This window comes from Priapulus caudatus, unplaced genomic scaffold (assembly GCF_000485595.1).
Source record: "Priapulus caudatus unplaced genomic scaffold, Priapulus_caudatus-5.0.1 Scaffold143, whole genome shotgun sequence".
NCBI lineage: Eukaryota > Metazoa > Priapulida > Priapulimorpha > Priapulimorphida > Priapulidae > Priapulus > Priapulus caudatus.
The window spans coordinates 325,403-331,713 of record NW_014577204.1 but is presented as its reverse complement, the minus strand read 5'-3'; the positions used below and the strand labels follow the sequence as shown (position 1 = coordinate 331,713).

General features: G+C 52.4%; 1 protein-coding gene across 1 annotated transcript in view; it reads right to left on the bottom strand.

The window, feature by feature from the left end:
• Nucleotides 1-6,311, bottom strand: part of LOC106806116 (A-kinase anchor protein 13-like) — a 110,307-nt gene that overhangs the window by 31,042 nt on the left and 72,954 nt on the right. The window lies entirely within an intron of this gene.

The following is a 6,311-nucleotide window of genomic DNA, read 5'->3' as shown; positions in this document are numbered from 1 at the left end:
CACACACACACACACACACACACACACACACACACACACACACACACACACACACAAACACAAACACATGTAGAGACACTGTCGAGTGATCGCTGGTACAGATGGTTATACACACAGAGACATACACACACACACACGCACGCACGCACGCACGCACGCACGCACGCACGCACGCACGCACGCACGCAGTGAACTTTTGAACAAGAGAGTCCAACGGACTCCCTGCCCTCAAAAAGAGGGAGTCCCCAGCAAAATAAGGGAGTCCGCAGTCTGAATTTCAAAACTAAAGATATTAACAATAACGCATGTGCTTATTTTGAAGATTCATGCAGTTGTACGTCTGCCAAATTGTCTTTCAATATTTGCTGAAAAAATACGGTAATTCCGTGAGGTCGTGCTCTGGAACAAACTAGTTAGTATATAGCAGAATTTTCAGGGAGTCGCACGGACTCCTGCATATGTCAAATCAGAGAGCCCGACAGTAAATCAGGGAGTATTTGACTCCGCACTCCCGTTAATTTCGCACCCTGCTGACACATGTGAAGACATGATGAATCGCTGGGTGGTACATATGGCTGTACATAGTTGTAGCACGCACGTGCAAAGACAACGTGGAGTGCTCGGTGGCGGGCTTCTTGGCAGGCAGATGGCAGGCAGAAGGCTGTCTGCCTGCCTGCCTGTCTGTCTGCCTATTCGCCTGCCTGTCTGTCGGCCCGCTTGGCTGCCTGCCTGCCCACCTGCCTACCTGCCTGCCTGCCTGCCTTCATGCCCCATCGAGATCTCTCTCTTTCTCTGTCAATTTTCCTGAATCTGACCTTAACTGCCACTTCCTCTCTTTGTCTCGTCCTAACCCATTCTCTTTAACGCGTTCGCTCTCGCGTATTCGTGCACTCTCTCTCCCTCTCTCGCTTTCTCTATACTCTCTCTCTCTCTCGCTCTCTGTCTGCGCACCCTCCTTCTCTCCTTTCCTCTCTTTCTCTCTCTCTCTGGCTCTCTCTCTCTCTCTCTCGCTCTCTCTCTCTCCTTTCTGTCTCCCCGAGCACTTCATTTTCTCGCCCCAACTCTGCCACTCTCTCTATCGTATCTAACGTATAGCAACGTTAACCGACCAGCTGGGAAGCCATGCTACTACTACTCACGTATAGCAACGATAACTGACAATCACCGCTTCACTCGCCGCTAGTGCAATGCCAGCAGGAGATGCGGCAGTAACGCGAATCATGCCGCTTACGATTTTAAAACGCGAAAAATATTTCCCGCCCGTGAAGATCGATGATTGCGTCGTGATGAAACGAAAATATATGAGCTTCCGCGCAGGTTCTTCTAGATTGTGTTATTACAGACGGGAGTCGCGCCTGCCTATAGTCACACCATCGGATGCTCGGATAATGTTAAACTATAAACGCAATCAGTTTTGCATGGGGCGATGTTGCGGCAATGCAACACCAGTATTCACTCTCAGAAACAAAGCAGGGCTAGTGTGTGTGTGTGTCTGCGTGCGCGTGTGTTTGTGTGAACGACGTGCATGCGTGCGTGCGTGCGTGCATGTGCGCGCACGCGTGTGTGTGTCCGTGAACACGTACGTGCGTGCGTATGCATGTGTGCCTAAGTGTGCGTGCGTACGTGCGTGTTGCAACAATCCATTAACATATCACTGAGAACATCACCGGCGGCTCCTGAACGCATATATATATATATATATATGTGTATATATATTTATTTATTTATTTATTTATAATAACTAAATGAATAAATAATTATATAAATAAATATATATATATATAAATATATATATATATATAATTATATTATTTACTCATATATAATACCCGTATACGACAATCTCTGTTTTTGCTGATCAGTTACCGAACATTTGCTGCGATCAGTGCCGCGTGCTACAAGAACATTTTTATTGCCGCCAACCGGGGGAACCGCTTAAAAAAACGGCGCTATAACATTAAACAACCTTCCGAACGGTGTTATTAACGTAAGTCATGATTATCATACGCGAGGACTCTCGTGAGTCCAATATATCTCTTCGGCCGTGTAATGAATCCGTAGCGTAATTGGCAATAAAGAAAAACTTATAAATCTTCCAGAATGCGCCCTGTAATCGTAAGACAACGATAAAACGTAGTCCGCGACACGAACGAGAGAAGGGACGCGAAACCACGGACGCGCGCACTACAAGTATATTACGTTTGCATCGTGCCGCATATAATCAAGAGCGTATTAAGCATACATCAAGTATACTCTTGATACAATACAGATATTCATTCTATACTGGAGTTTCAACATGCTGTGTTTAATAAACCGAGAACACGAATTACGTTTATAATTTCCATTTGAAACACTTGTGAAATTATCACTGGCTATCATTATTACTTCACAACTACCCACGCGCCACTACATGATTCACCACACGTATTAACGCCCACGTATGCACACACACACGCACGCACGCACGCAAACGCCACCGCCACTGCGAACGCACGCACACACACACACAACATGCACATTTGCACACACACACACACACAAACACACACACACACACACACACGACACACACACCCACCCACACACACAGCAAACGGATGCACACACGCGAGGCAACACACGGCACGGTTGGCAGCACGCGTACATGGCGCGCTTCAATCTCTCATTGTCCTACGCTGTATCGCTATCACAGCTCGTGAACACGGACATTGGTCGTACTGCCAGCTCGTCGAAGCGGCGGAAGCAGGCTGCAGCTTCTCGCTCTGCCTGCGGCACGCGCAGCACCTGCGCAGCGCTGAAAAGTTCTCCGTCTTCAGCCGCACGCGCCTCAACCGCCAGCGCGTCACCGGCGTCCGACAGCCGGCGCGCGCACTAGGTACAGCGCCATCTGGCAGACATTATCGTAGACGTAAGCTGAAGGCGTCGTTGGGGCGGCTGAACGGCCGCGTGGGTGCGCCGCCGGCGTCGCCGACGTAGGCGCGAGCAAGCGACGGTCTTTCTTCGCAGACGTGTTCTCTGTAAGACGAGAACAGTGCACCGCGCGGTTAGTTCGGCTGCCACGAATGCAGAGCAGGTGCTGCAATGGTACGTGACCGCACGCGCACAGTACACATAATATACACACGATACGCACACACACAGCACGCACATCAGCAGCGCACGTAGCGCAATATGTGTGCAGCGGCGCATGGTACACATATACCACGTACGCAGCACAAAGCACGCACATCAGCACCACGTACGATATATGTGGGCACGCAGCATGTAACATATACTACACGCGTACGCACGCACACCAGCACGGCAATTTCAGCACGCACGTACGATATATGTGTGCACGCGACATGAGCACATATACACAACTCGTACGCACGCCACAAGCAGCACATCAGCAGACACGTAACGCATACGTGTGGCGGACACGTGACCCGCAACACCCGAACTCCGTGCGCGTATATTTACACGCGGCACAGACGTCACGACAACACGAGCGCACACTGCACGCACCTCACTGCCACACACACGCGCATAATTACACGGTCACGACGGCGACACACACTGTGCGCGCACACCGCCGCCTCGACGCCTGACGGCGGAAGGGGCGCGAGCGACGGAACTTCAACAGCAACAGGTCAAGAGCATCAACATCAAACAAACACACGCGCGCAACAGCGCGCATACGGCGACAGAGCTCGAACATGTCGCTACATTTGGTTCGTGAAGGACGAGCGCATAGTCTTACCTGGGAACTATAGAACCACGCGTCCCGCGCGCCACAATCGTAAACATACTTATTACATTACACTATCTCTAGTAACATACAATAACATACATCCTCCATTCAGCGCTTCCCGTGAGACTCGCTGCGTGTCAATCGCGTCCGCGTATCGACGGCTGTTTATACTAAGTAAAATGCGTGCGGAATCGCACTACCGTTAGTAATCGCTCGTATAACGCCACTATCGCGTCCGTCCGCCAACACCGTCTCGAGGCGAGAGACTTCTATGGACGCCTTGTGTGCTGTTTCGTGCATGGGGACCCTGTCAGCATCACCGGTCTAAATCCGCACCACCAATAGTAGTACGGCGAAACCTTATTTTTTCTCCCTCTCAACACAGAACAACAGCGTTCGTTCAGCCGCGTCCTTTAAGTTAACTCAAATGCGACGTATGCTTACAGGAATTCAGTGCGGAGGGTAGGCCACTTGGCTTGAACTGCAACGCTAGCAGAGCAGCCTGTCATTATAAGGTAGCTGCCGCCTCACAGCGATGCGCTAAAGAGCACACACTACGTGCTAACAAAGACACGCGCAAGGCACCCATCGCACACGCACAGCCTCGCTAGCGCAGACGACGACACACACACGCGTGACAGAAAACTACACGTGCGTCGCAAATACCAGACACGCGGCAAGAGAGCGACCTGGCGCACCCCGCACACGCACGACGCACGTACGCGCGCACCGAGACACACCGACACACAAGACACTACAGACACACACACACACCACACCACACAACACCAGCACACACAAAGTCACACGCGCGCAGCGGCGCGCGCGGGCACACACACACACACACACACGCACATATATATACACACACGCGTACACGCACACGCACACGCATACACGCACGTACAAACCCACGCACACGCATACACGCACGTACAAACACACACACGCACGCACACACCCACGCACACACACACACACGCGACAGGGACGGCGGCGCGCCATCTTACGACTATATCAGTACCCGAGAGAAATTAGCGAACACGCGGCGCGCACGCGGCGTCTGCAACGTAAAGTCATTTAGACTGTTATCGAAAATCGGGTTACGCGACTGCGCGCGCGACCGAATCTCAGTCGATCGTCGACGTCGTCGACTCGCTAGCTGTAATATACCGTCGTCAGGGAACAGCGTGCACCATGCCTCGCCGACCAGGGCGGCAGCGCGCAGCAGCTGGCTCGACTCCCCACCTGCGCTCCCCGCCGCCGGCTTGCCTGCCTTCGTCGGCACGAGGTGAAGGTCGGCGAGGAAGGAGTCGAGGCGATAGCTGCCGACGAATTCCGCCAACGCTTGCTGCATCGCGGCAGCGACCGAACAACCGAACTGTCCGACACTGTCCACCTCTGTCCGCCACTGTTTGTTTGCGAAATGCTAGTTCCTCTTTGGCTTTCTACAACTTTCCTCTACAAACACCTGTCTCCAGCGATGCCGAATCTCGGACGTATTTCTGCAAACATTCTCTTCCCCTATAGTTCACACTCTTCAACGCTCGCCGTCGGCCGAACAAAACTCGCACGTCGGCAAATTTGCGAGCACGCACTCCCGCGTGCATTACCGTCCCTATATACTTTATATCTATAGCTAGAGTCGCTGTCAGAGAGCACACGCCCGTCAGCAGCCGTCTCTTGCGGTAAAAGCAAGATCGCTCCGTATGTCTCACGATCGGCGCCTCAGCATCCACTCGCACTCTCTCAGCATTTCTTCAGCATCACGCGCCGCGTTCCTTCCTCGCTGTGCTTACTCGTCATCCATCGCCGTACCCTCGCAAGAAAACGCGCTAGCGATCACGGCGGGGTCCACGACGAGTCACTTATACACACCAGCGTGGCTTCACCGTCACAGCAGCGCAACGTGCTCTACACAGACGTACAGACTTTTACAACGCACGAGAGTAGCGCAAGAACGACACACGTAGCTACGTCCCCAGCGGACCACCCAACAGACGCTGCGACTCGGCGAAAAAATACCTCCGATTACAAATTAGAAATCTGCGACTAAGGATATAAAGCGGTAACAGGTATTACGTGGGAGACGCGAGCCTGTACAAGAACTGACATCGACGGGGTTTACCTGGCCGGTTTTATATAGGGATACCTGCTGGAACCGATGATGTGGACGCGGCAACGTGGAACGGCTGACGTGGAAGCTAGCTGCACGGATCAATAGAGCTCTATTTCTCTCTCTCACACACACACACACGCGCGCGCTCTCTCTCTCTCACCCTCTTTCACTCTCTCTCCCTCTCCTCCTCTCTCTCCCTCTCGCTCTCTCGCTCTCTTTCTCTTTTTCTCTCTCTCTCTGTCTCTCTCTCCCGTCCTTCTCGCTATCTCTCATTGCACTCTCTATATTCATCTTTTCCTGCTCCTTCCGCTACCCCCGTTTCGCCCACCCTCTCTCTCTCTCTCTCTCCTTCCTTCCCCATTTCTCCATTTGTTATTGCTTTGCGTTCCTACCCCCCCGTTCCGGCTTCCCTACCTTGTTCCTCCCCCCCCCCCCTCTCTCTCTCTCTCTCTCTCTCTC